The sequence below is a fragment of the Puma concolor genome, chromosome E3 (genome assembly GCF_028749965.1).
Source record: "Puma concolor isolate L17-30 chromosome E3, mPumCon1.1.hap2, whole genome shotgun sequence".
Lineage (NCBI taxonomy): Eukaryota > Metazoa > Chordata > Mammalia > Carnivora > Felidae > Puma > Puma concolor.
The window spans coordinates 2,793,522-2,806,355 of NC_141682.1; the positions used below are offsets into that span (position 1 = coordinate 2,793,522).

General features: G+C 56.3%; 1 protein-coding gene across 2 annotated transcripts in view; it reads right to left on the reverse strand.

Moving 5' to 3' along the window:
- The window catches only part of CARD11 (caspase recruitment domain family member 11), a 117,414-nt gene extending 105,318 nt beyond the window's left edge, over positions 1 to 12,096 (reverse strand). Inside the window, exon 1 of one of the 2 annotated variants that reach the window (XM_086692477.1) lies at positions 11,874 to 12,095. The gene's annotated coding sequence lies outside the window, so the exon portion shown is untranslated. Of the gene's footprint in view, positions 1 to 11,873 lie in introns of both variants that reach the window. The other variant, XM_086692479.1, reaches the window with a different exon arrangement.
- Positions 12,097 to 12,834: the final 738 nt, after the last annotated feature.

Consider the following 12,834-nt stretch of genomic DNA (forward strand, 5'->3'; position numbering starts at 1 on the left):
TACAATGGCAAAAAGTTGGAAACAACCCAAAAGAGCCGTCACTGATAATACAGATAAAACGTGCAATGTTCATAAAACGGACTGCTACGGGCAAACAGGTATTGCTCCGGGCAAACCGCGGACACAGCTCGGGTGGCCAGACAGGACACACAGCACTCGGATCAACAACCAATATTGTTTCAGTACCTCGATGTTCACGCAAGTATTCGGGACACACCTATACTAAAACTTGTTATTATACTGAAAGTCATTATTATTATTTGTTTTTTTTAAATTTTTTAACGTTTATTTATTATTGAGAGACAAAGAGACACAGAGTGTGGGTAGGGGAGGGGCAGAGAGGGAGGGAGACACAGAATCCGAAGCAGGCTTCAGGCTCTGAGCTGTCGGCACAGAGCCCGAGGCGGGGCTCAAACTCACGAATCACGAGATCATGACCTGAGCTGAAGTCGGACACTTAACCGACTGAGCCACCCAGGTGCCCCTTATTAATTACACTATTATTTTTTCACCAGTCCTGTTTTGCTTCCTGATCTGGGTGCTGGTGACGGGGACGTGTGCACTTTGTCTAACCTCCCGGTGCTGTGCGATCGGGGTCTGGACACATCTCCTGTATGACTGTCATACCTGAGTGTGACGCTTATTTGAAATAACAAAACTAATCCCGGCCTGTGTCCCATTTGAGGGGGGCCCTGCCTCTTGCCTCGAGTCTCCCATTGGGTCTCCTCGCTGCCACTTGTGACCTTTCAGACCCCACCGGGACCCTAGCTCGCGGCTCCCACTCAGAACACCCCAGCAGCCGGCCCTCAGCCAGAGGATGGCCTCTTCCTCCTTGGCACCTTACCCAGGGCTCTTGGCGGCCTCTCCTCCCTCTGCCCCGACGCCCCCCGTCTTTTTGTGTGACCTGCCACTAACCGCACCTCCGTGGCTTTGCGTAGGCTGGTTCTCTGCTTAGAAGGCCCTCCCCACCTCTGTGCCGGCAAAAACTTTGTTATTCTGCCAGAGTCGTTCAGGCGGCTCCGGGAAGCCTTCCCGACTCCCTCAGCCAGACCCGGGGGCTCCGTCTTCACTGCGTGTGCACATGTCCATCTCCTCACCACACTACCTGCTCGCAGGGGCCGGGACTCCGGCTGTTTCATCCTTTTGTCCTCAGCACCTAGCAGGGTGCCCGTGGATGGGGCCCGCTGGGCACAGGTGAGGAATGAACAGGTGGATGATGGGGCTTGACATACGGGCATCGGGCAAAGGCATAAACTGTTGTCGCTAAATTTGAGATCTGGCAAGGATTCCTCTGACCCTGCTCTAGGTCCCCCTGCCAAAGAGCAGCGCCCGCCTGCCCCATGAGAGGGACTTGTCCCTTACTGTGGGTCCCCTGAGCGACCTGCTTGCTGCAGGCGCTCCCTAGACGGCATCTCATCTGACTTCCTGTCGGAAGGACGCCATTATCCCCATTTTACAGATGAGGGGAGGTGCAGACACGTTCGGCGACTCGTCCAAGGTCGCGTGGCTGCTGGTGGGGTGGGAGGGGGGGTTGTGGAGCTGACACTCACTACCCAGTTTCTTCTGTGAATAACAACCAGGTGTTGAATCACGAAAATGTCCCTCGGAACAGGAAAGGCAAGGGAGGAAGTGTGGGCACCCGCTCTGCCCCGGCAGCGGTCTGACTCAGGCAATCCTTCTGGCCTCTCTCAAATCGGTCTCCGTGGGTAGCCACCCCCCCTCCTGCAGACCGGCGTGTCGGGAAGGGGCATCACCCCAAACCCCTAAACGCGGCGCTCGCCTCTGTCCAGAGACTTTCAAGTCCTGCCCGAGATTTTCAGGTTTTCAACAAAACAAAAATCTGATTCACTGTTTCCAAGCCTACACGAAACACAAGTCCTTTATTTTTCTGCCACTAACCAAAAAAAAAAAAAAAAAAAAAAAAGACCCTTTATGTCTTAGAAAAGTTTTCAATGCTCCTCATTTCACACCACACCAAACATTGTTCATGACAAAGGCTGGAGAATGAAGCCAGAAGGAAATGAATCGCATTACAATAAAACACAGCCACTAATAAATAGCAGCCTGGCCAATGAATCTGACTCAGAACATACCACTGGCAAGAAGAAATGCCCCAAAGCTTCACTTAAACCAAATAATATAAGAACGGATGGGTCCCCTGGGTCGGAGGGAGAAGGTAATGCATCCAGGAGGCTGCAAACAGGGACTCTGGGATTTTTGCAGAAAACACAGGGCATTAACAACGTTCAAGGTGAAAGAAGGGAGACGTGTAGGTTTGGGGACAAGGGTGTTTTCATCAGGTGACAAAAGAGACAGATCCGGGTCTTTCCACTGGGTCCCCACAACCTGCAGGGCAGTGCCCACTCCAGAAATTCACCACAGCCACGCCCGGGAGCGAGATCAGCCACTCCCAACCCGCCCAACTGGAGAATGAAGCCCAGAGATCTGAGCGATAAACACGAACATCGAAGGGAGACAAAAGTCTGCTCCGGGGAGGTTTCTGTTCCACAACTGTTGTGCCGAGGCATCACCCAGCCGCCGGGGACCAGCGCCAGAGGCGCACCCCCGAGCGCCCGCAAGGCCCCGGAGGAAGCCGCCTGCCCGGGGGTTTGCAGATCGACACAGAAGATCACGCCCCACACCCAACATCTCATGGCCACCCCCTTCCTCATCGTCACGAGGGGAACCCGGCCGGCGCTGTCCTGCCAGAGCGGGGGCGCAACAAGAGCCTGGCCCGATGAGAAGGCCGGGAGGAAGGCCCGGTCAACACGGATGCAGGGCGAGAGAGGTCAACTAGCGACAATAAAAGCTCACATCCGTGTAACGTTTTGCTGTTTTCAAATCGATTGTTCACCCGCTATCTGCTCAGCACAAGTCCGTGTGGTAGGGAGGAGGGATTATTTATCTCCATGTTGCTCGTGAAGAAACAAAACCTTGGGGCCGTGAAGTGGTTTGCTCAAGGTCACCGAGCAATCAGGAGCTTTAAGGCTCTGACGGTTCCTGGTCATGACACTCAAGGGCACAGATGACTCACCGGGGGCACCCAGACCTCAATTTCAGTTTTACACCCGCAGCAGACATGGGCAGTCGATCACAGAGCTCCGTCCTTCTTACGCAAGCCATGACGAGCGGCCTGGCACCAACCGGCCCTCCAGATGGAACCCACGCGCCGGCCCAAGGCCCGTCTGATTAACTGCTTCACGCAGGAGGACACTGAGCCCACAGGGGAGAAGGCACTTGGCCAAGACTGCCCAGTGGGTTCATGGCCCAGGCCCCAAGTTGCCGCCTTCTAAGGCCCACGGTGTCTCCAGCACACCACACGATGCCCCACCCGCCGGGAGAGCAAGTCCCCACCAAAAGATGCACCAACAAGGCTCGGGAATGGCGTTCTCCATGACCTAGCTGGCGCAGCTGGGATTTCTGCACTGGGCAGGCGGACACACTCCTGTTTCTAAGAGGGGAAGCCAGGCCTCTCAGGGGTGTTGAAGCCTCCGCACCCGGCAGAGTTGGGGAAACCAGAAGTTTGATTCTGGACCTACTCCAGGCCCAGGGAGACAAGTCGAGACTCTTTGGCTGTCAGCATCTAGAGTCCAGAAGGGGGCCTGAGCGAGTCTCTACTTGGCAGCCGTGGCCGGAGAGCGCTTCGGAAGGAAGCCGTGAGGCTGGATGAGACCCCTCTGGGAAGGAAAGCACTGGAAGAAGAGGCCCTGGGCACCTTGGGAGGTTACGGAGGAATCAGAAAAGAGATATCAGAAGAAGTGGTCAGTGAAGAAGGACAAAAACAAAGAGAGCAAACCAACCCGTGTTGTGAGGAGGGGTGGACTGTCATGTGCGGCCAGGTCAGATCCTGGAAGGACTAAGAATGGACCCCTGGACTTAGCCGCTTGGGGTCCCAGGTGACCTTGATAAGAGCCATTTATTTAATTTTTAAAAAAAAATTTTTTAACGTTTATTTATTTTTGAGACAGAGAAAGACAGCGCACAAATGGGGGAGGGGCAGAGAGAGAGACACAGAATCCGAAGCAGCTCCAGGCTCTGAGCTGTCGGCACAGAGCCCGACGTGGGGCTCGAACTCACGGACCGTGAGATCATGACCTGAGCCGAAGTTGGACGCTCAACCAACTGAGCCACCCAGGCGCCCCGATAAGAGACATTTAAATAGTGGTGCCTTGGTGGCTCAACCGGTTGGGTGTCTGACTTCAGCTCAGGTCGTGCTCTCACAGTCCATGAGTTTGAGCCCCGTGTCGGGCTCTGTGCCGACAGCTCGGAGCCTGGAGCCTGATTTGGACTCTGTGTCTCCCTCTCTCTCTGCCCCTCCCCTGCTCACGTTCTGTCTCTCTCAAAAATAAACATATATATAAAAAAAAGAGCTATTTAAATTTTTTTTTTCCACGTTTATTTATTTTTGGGACAGAGAAAGACAGAGCATGAACGGGGGAGGGGCAGAGAGAGAGGGAGACACAGAATCGGAAACAGGCTCCAGGCTCCGAGCCATCAGCCCAGAGCCTGACGCGGGGCTCGAACTCACGGACCGCGAGATCGTGACCTGGCTGAAGTCGGACGCTTAACCGACTGCGCCACCCAGGCGCCCCAAAAAAGAGCTATTTAAATAGAGTGCTGGGGCCCAAAGCCTGGCTGAAGCGGGTCCCAGACACAGCGCAGGGGAGGAGTTGGGGACAGTGTAGACAACGTTTTCAAAGAGACCTGCTCTGAAGGCGATGAGCTGAATTGTGTCCCCCCAAATTCATACATTGGAGCTCTAACCCCAGTACCTGTAGTTAGTGATCAAGCCTTTAAAGAGGTGGTGAAGTTCAGATGAAGTTGTTAGGGGCGGGACCCTCATCCAATATGACCCGTGTTCTTGTAGGTGGAGGAAACTGGACACAGAGAGGGACAGGGTCAAATGCACATGGAGGGAAAGGCCATGCCAGGTCACAACAAGAAGGCGGCCATCTAGGGGCACCTGGGGGGCTCAGTCGGTTAAGCATCCGACTTTGGCTCAAGTCACAATCTCACGGGTCATGAGTTTGAGCCCCGTGTCAGGCTCCATGCCAACAGCCCGGAGCCTGGAGCCTGCTTCCGATTCTGTGTCTCCCTCTCTGCCCCTGCTCCCCACTTGTGTGCTCTCTCTCTAAAATAAAAATAAATTAAAACCAAAACAAAAGTTTTAATTAGTTAAGAAAGACATAGCACTAGGTAAAAACCGTGTACAATGACAACATTAAGGGGACAGGAGACTGGTCCACTCCACGTGAACGGTCCTGTACTCTGCCCTAGGCGGGTGGTCTCCCGAACTTGGGACATTTAGAGAGAAAAGCGCCCTTTCCTTCCTAGGCCGCTTTCTTCCGACACCTGAAACGTCCCCGAATGCAACCAGAATCTCCCCTAAGGGCCGGGGGAGACAGGATTTGCAGAGACAGAGAACGCCCCCCACTCTGGAACGTCCCCAGGAATGGGGATCTCTGCATACCTCTTTGCGAACAAGGATGACCACAGGCCACGGCACCCCGGGCGCGATGGAGGTTGACAAGTCGGGTTTGGAAAAGCATCTGAGAATTGGAGACCGGAGCCTGGGCCAGACGTGTGAGGTGTCATTACTATTCAACCGAGCGTTTCCTGCTGTGCTGACACTCAAATCCCTTTTATTTTTTTTTTTTAAATAAAGGCCATTTCTTCTTAGGAAACTTCAATGAATCACATAATCCTCACTCAGACAAGGAAGGACGCACTAATGTTAGTAAGACACAGTTTCACTTCGTTCCGATGTTCATCCCCTGAAATAACGATTTACGAAAGCTCAGCAATGCTGACACGGGGCTTCTGCTCACCTTCGGATTAAAAAAAAAAAAAAAAATGGGTCATCACCACCAAGACTTCCACAAAAGTGTTCACAGCAGCTTTATCATAACAGCCCCGGAGCGCAAACACACAGATGTGTACCAGCGGTGGGACCAGCGGCTTGAGAAATCACAGACGTCCATGCAGGGGCACCCAACTTGGCAGCGAGCGGGAGACGAAGGTCCACGATGCTGACGGTCGGGTCTCAGCAGGGTCACACTTGCCGCATGATTCCATTACGTGACGTTCAGGGACAGGCAAAGCGGGTGGGGGGTTGGCGACAGAGAAGAGGCCTGCGTCCCTGCCCCCCTGCCCTGGGGGGGGGGGGCCCTGGACAGGACCCCTGTGTCTGTGTGGGTGCTTGGCTACGAGGGCAGATGGAAAAACTCATGACCTGTGCACTTCAGATTTGGGAAGTGACACCCCATGATTTCTCTTACTGGGACACAGCTGAAATTTGAAGGTGGGGCGAGAGGCAGGAGGTTGGGACCAGGAGAAACTAGGATGGGGCCCAAAGCACAGGCTGGGGACGGCCCTGGACACTCTGTGTCACCTTACTCTTCAGTGTTGTTTTCTTGATCGTAAAGACAGCACGTGCTCTTGGTAAAAACAAAACAGCTCCACAAAACCAAAAGAGAGGGACGCAAAATACAAAATATGAAATACATACCTCTCCCGCCTAGGTCCCTACCAGAGAGACCTTCTTACGTGTGCTAGGTTTTGTTTTTGTTTTTTGTTTTTTTTTTTTCCAGAAACTTCCCAGATGTCTGCTAGAGATCCCCCTGGTCCAATTAATGGCCTCACAGAATACCACCGTATGGATGGACCTCACTCTTGGGGCGCATTTGTGAGGCCTCAAACTTTTTCTCGGGTAAGCAATGCTTCGATTAATATTGGTGTGTGGAAAAAGTCTATCTGTGAGATAATTTCTTAGAAGTGGGATTCCTAGACCGGAGGCTTTATTCGCTTCATCTGCTGGTAAATATTGTCAAAGCCACCGTGCATGAGCGTCTGCTGCCCCTCAACCTTTTGATCTTGGCCAGTGCAATCGGCAGAAACGGGCGTGCCCCTGCTGTATTACTGTGTTATTTTGCGCACGTTTCATTAGAGATGAGGCCCGGGGCCGGCTGTGTTCATATTCCTTTGGCTCGTGTCTTCAAGAATTTTCCTCCCGGGGCTCTGGGCTGATGGCTCAGAGCCTGGAACCTGTTTCCGATTCTGTGTCTCCCTCTCTCTCTGCCCCTCCCCCGTTCATGGTCTGTCTCTCTCTGTCCCAAAAATAAATAAATTAAAAAAAAAAAAAAAAAAAAAGAATTTTCCTCTCGGGTCAAGGTCCCCAATTCTGGGGCTGGCAAATGATGGTCAAGGGCCAAGCCTGTGCTGCCCATCTTTGCACCACGGGCCCACTCTGGCCACACTCACCTGGGGGGACACCTGCTTTTCACACTGCAAAGAACAGAGCCGAGTGGTCTCCACAGCGACCGTCTGGGTCAAAAAGCCTAAAATATTGACTGTCTGGACCTTTACAGAAAAAGCTTGCCGGTTCCTGCCTCTCATTGATTTTTTTGTAAATTAGGAGATAGCTCTGTGCCTATGGATTGCTTCATATTTAACTCCTCACTTCTGTTCTGCCTCCTGCCCCCACCCCCCTCACAAATACCCAAGTCAGAAGCAGGGCTTTAAACGCAGGAGCTGCCAGATTACTTCCTTTGGAAACATTTTGGTCTACACTAAAGGAGGGGTGGTATTTTTTTTTTTTTAATGTTTATATATTTTTGAGAGAGAGAGAGAGAGAGACAGAGCGTGAGCAGGGGAGGAGCGGAGAGAAAGGGAGACACAGAGTCCAAAGCAGGCTCCAGGCTCTGAGCTGTCAGCACAGAGCCCGACGGGAGCCATGAGATCGTGACCTGAGCCGAAGTCAGACGCTTAACGGACTGAGCCCCCCCCAGGCGCCCGGGGGGGGGTGTTTACACCCATTTTACACACGTGCAGTTGAGGCTCAGAGAGGTGATGACTTCCATGAGGTCACACAGCCAGCGTGCTGGAGAGCCAGCCTGGATGACGCCCTGTCTGCTCCGAGACCACAGATCCTGCCACTAAAGGACGCTGCCTCCTCACGGACGGTGCCAGCCCCAGGGGGTGGCAGTGACTGCAGAAAAGCAGGGTCTACGTGGGACAGAGCGGGGGGCGGGGAGCCTTGTCATGGCCACATGTGTGTCTGAGGCCTGCCCATTCCTGAGTGGGAGCGGGACAGGCGGGAAGCCTACACCCTAGAAACAGAAACCCCACGGGCAGGAGGGAGCCCTCCTTCGGGGTATGGAGTTTGCACACCACTCCCTCCGGCTCAGCCACTAGCAAGGAGAGTCACCCACCGAGGAATGACCCTCCCACCCCGAGCTGCGTTGGGGGCTTTGACGGACGTGCCTGAGTGAGCTTGACCACGGGGCTGGCGCAGGACGGGAGGGCGCAAGCCCGGGGAGGCGGGAACAGTATACCCCTCGGCAGTCCCGTTACCCATGGGCACTGGACACCCTAACACAAACGTGACAGGGGCCATCATCATCTCAGAGCCCTGAACAGATCACAACCCAAACAGTCAGCCCATTAGAACCGCTGACCCGCAGCACAGGAGGGGCTCACAGACAGGTCGGGGGACCATGCAGGGGCGTGTTTCTCCCGCGCAGCGTGGCCCCGCTCGGGGCTGGCATCTGGGAATCGGCCGCTTTCAACTGTCCTTAGAAGAACAGTGTTTCTTTTTTTTTTTTTTTTTTTTTCAACGTTTTTATTTATTATTTTTGGGACAAAGAGAGACAGAGCATGAACGGGGGAGGGGCAGAGAGAGAGGGAGACACAGAATCGGAAACAGGCTCCAGGCTCCGAGCCACCAGCCCAGAGCCCGAGGCGGGGCTCGAACCCACGGACCGCGAGATCGTGACCTGGCTGAAGTCGGACGCTTAACCGACTGTGCCACCCAGGCGCCCCGAAGAACAGTGTTTCTAAGCGGCTTCCTCAAAAGTTGTCTTTTCCTTTTCTTTCTGATCCTGTATTTAAATCAACTTGAATATTTTCTCGGCCGATCAGGTAACGCGGCACCATCCACACAACCGCCAGGAAGGTGGGGTTTGCGGGGAAGGAAACCGGGTGACGGGGCCCATCCAGCCGGGCTGTGTGGGAAAGCCGGGGTTCCAGCCGCCAGCCTGGACCTCAACGTGCCACCTCACCTCCCCCGATGCCAGGAACGCCAGCGAAGGTTGTCATCTGTTACATTTTGTGTTCTCCATTTTATGCTTGGTGTAACCGACAATCCTGAAAATCATCAGCACTGACATCCGGATTTCACGGAGGAGAGACGGCTCTCACAGAGCTGCCATGACAGGCTGTCCAAGGTCAGAGACTGAGCGCAGAGGAGCAGGCGCGTCTGGGCACACGGCAGAATGCGCCCTCCCACCGGCCTGGCCGGCCTCGGACCCGACAGGTGGAACACAGACCTCCGACTGCCTTCGTGCCTTGATCGGACCTTCTAAAAATGTTCACGGATCAGGTGGTGCCCAAAGACCAGCAGGCCACGCTTGCGTCGGGCTGGGCGTCCCGGCCCACGTGGGAGTTGTGACCCCGGTCCCCGTCACCAGGGAGCACTGGCTCTGAGGCTGAGCGCGGAGCCAAGGCAAGACCCGGCGGAAGGCGGCCTGAAGACTGCCTCGCGGAGCTCCGCGGATCCTCCTTCCAGTGTGGCCTTCCTCGCACGACGGGCAGAGAGCGGCTGCCTTCACCGTCCACCGGCCCCCACCCCCCATCTACCCAGACACACGGCCCTTCCGTCCTGGGAAGCCAGCCTGCTCTCGCCAGGGCGTAGAAACACTACGAAGGAAAGTGAGGAAGGCGTCGGGACGGGGCCCTGCCCGCACCGTCTCAGCCCGGAACCTTCCACCAATCCCCGCAGGCTCTGAGAGCCACCAGGTCCCAGCCTCGCCTCCCACGGCCACACACCCGCAATTCTGTAACATCTCAGGGTCTCAGTATACTCTGGCCACGATGTACCCAGACGGCACAGCACAGACTACTTAGGGCAAGGACATCTGGGTGTCCCGTCCCTTCTGTGGGTCCCCCACAGTGCCCAGGGCAGCGTCACCTAGACAATGCCCACAGGCTGATTCAAATCGTCCTTTGAAGAACTATCAGGTTCACGAGTCATTTTAGAAGATCACATACACGAGTGGATAAACAAAACCGGGTCCATCCACACAGTGGACTACTGCTACTCAGCCTTAAAAAGGAAGGAAATCCAGACGCGCTACAACACGGATGAGCCTTGAGGACACGACACTCGTTGCAAGAAGCCAGTCACGAAAAGACAAATGCTGTGGCTCCCCTTGTATGACGTCCCTGCAGGAGTCAGACCCACAGACACAGAGAGCGGGGTGGATGCCAGGAACGGGCGGGGGTGGGGCAGTGGTTCGTGTTTAGTGGGGACAGAGTCTCAGACTGGGACGACGAAGACAGTCCAGACGTGGGTGCACGGCAGCGTGAATGTCCTTAATACCAGCGAACTGCGGACCTAACAGGGGTGGCGAAGGTACGTTCTATGCTACGCGTGTTTTACCACGATTAAGAAAAACATCGCATAAAGGATCATTCGTGCGCTGACTCCAGACCGCGTGGACTGGTGGGGCTACCCGCCTTCCGTTTGGATACTGGTGCGAATAAAACCACACAGGTCCAAACCCTTCAGCTGGAGTGTGGGCCAGGCTGAGGGCCAGGCTCCCTGTGGCCTCAGATCCCCTCTGACCCTGGGCAGAAGCATCATGTTTTACAGCTTCCTCGGGGGTGGAAAGAGGTGGACATTCAGGGGATGGACAGAGGCGGAGAATTTTAGCTTCAATTCTAGCCCCCGCATTAATGCACAGCCCCCAGGATCTCCGGGGCACAGGACGCACGGAGTAGGTACTCAATAATTGTCAAGCGACGGACCGACGGGTCTTTCCCTTTCTGGAAGGTTGAGGACCTTATACCTTCAAGAGAAGTTGTAAATGTCAAGAGAAATTTTTTGAACTACAAATCAAGGGCTTTGAGGGCAGTCCGGGCACAGAGGTCAGTTTGGTCCAAGACCAGGATTAAGCAAAGGGCCCTGTGCTGACACTCTCCTGAGCTGGTGCCCAGAAGCTCACAATGTCACAAACCGGAGCTCAGGCAGGGGGTCTGAGGCTCCTACGGCCTTAGGGTCTCCCTGGGGCCCATCCCACTGTGCCCCAGGGCTCAGCAGAGCTTGGGGTGGGGGTGGGGGCTTCCAGCTTAACCCTGTGGGGGTGGTCCGCACCCCGAGGTCACTGGGACCTCCTCCTGGCTGTGCGGGGAGCGGGGGGGGGGGGGGGGGCCCTCCTGCCCCCCTCCGTAGACTCCCCGTGGGAGAGGCTGTCCCTCCCCTCCGCCGCCTGGGGCCCCACCTTCTCGGGAGCCTCTGAGTCAGGCTTTGCTGTGGTCTGGAAACTTCCTGTCCTTTCAGGTGTTAGAAAAGGTTCTCTTCCTCTGTGTGGGGCAGGTGCACCCAGGGGCGCCCTGCCAGGCCAGTGCCACAGGGGCGTGGGGGCCCTGCCAGGCGGAGACACCGGAGGGAGACAGACTGTCTCGGAGAGGCACGGAGGGGACACAGGGAGGCGGAAAGTGGAAGAAATCAGACTTGGATGGGAAGGGGGAGGGCAGGAAGGGGGGGGCCGGGAGAGTGAGGTCGAGAAAGAGGGGAGGGGGAGAGAGGGATGCGGGACCAGCTCCCAGGGGCCAGGAGGGCGAGGACTGGTGAGCCCAGACCCCTCACATCGCCCCCACCCTGCATGTGATCTCCCCCAGCTGCACCCCCCTCGACGACTGCGCCCCCCAACCTACCCTCGCGGCCCCGCTGCGTCATCATCCCCCTACCCCACGCCGTCCCCACCCCCGCATGTGCTCTCCTCCAGACGCACCCCTCCCCCCCCACCGACGGCGTCCCCCCACGGCGGCATCCCCACAATGCGCCCCCCACCCCCGCGTCCGCTGGTGCCTACCTGGGGGGATCATGCTCTGCCAGCCGCGCCGGCCGCCTCCTCCGCGCAGGCCGCCGGCTTCCCCCTGGGCCCGGGCCCTGCCCGGCCGTCCCGTCCGAGGGGCACCGCCCGCCCAGGGGTTGCAGGGCCAGGAGGGGGCTGTGCACCGCCCAGGCCTGAGTCTGGAGGCCAGAGGAGGTGAAAGAAAGAAAAAAGGAGAGAAAGTGTGTCATAGGCTGGCAGGGGGAGGGAAATGCAAAACCCGACAGGAAATGAGACTAAAAAATGCAAAAGGTTAGAAAGAGATAAGGAAGAGGGGGTGGGGCGGGGCTTGGGTCCTCAGGCGGGGAGGGGAGGGGAGGCTGAGGGGCCCCCTCCTGGGTGGGGGAGCCCCAGCGCCTGCCGCACCCCCAGTCCACCGCCCCAGCCCTGGGAGGCTGCGAGGCACGGTTGTCACCTTGGGCGGGACGCCCCCTCCTCCCGCCCTGGGTGGAGGGCTTAAGCAGCTGCCCCTCAGAAGCAACTTGTCACGTTTTTAAGAACTCCCAGACCTTTCCTCGTGGTTTGGCGGGAGGCTTTTCCCACAACGGAGAGGGAAACAAGGAATCCAGAGTCCTTGGGTCCTTCCAGGCTTCTCCCTGCCCTCAGCCTCTGTTCTGGAAACTTCCTTGGGCTTGCCTGGGGGTCATCTCTCCTCCAAGGGCCTCTGGCTCCCCTCCCAGGCACTTCGTGGTGACAGACCCGCCTGTGCCCTCTCCCAGCCCCAGCTGTCCTGGGCCCGGCACACCCACCCCCACTTGTGCTCTCAAAGTTCTGCTCCACGACCCAGAAACTGTAATTTCTGGAGGTCGACGTTTCTGTAATTCTCGTAATTTCCCCGCCACAGGCCCCTGGAGGCCTTGCTCTTTCACGACCAGCACAGGAGCACCGAGTGGGCAGGACGGTCCTGAATCACGAGCTAAAAATCTGGGTGCGCTGGAGG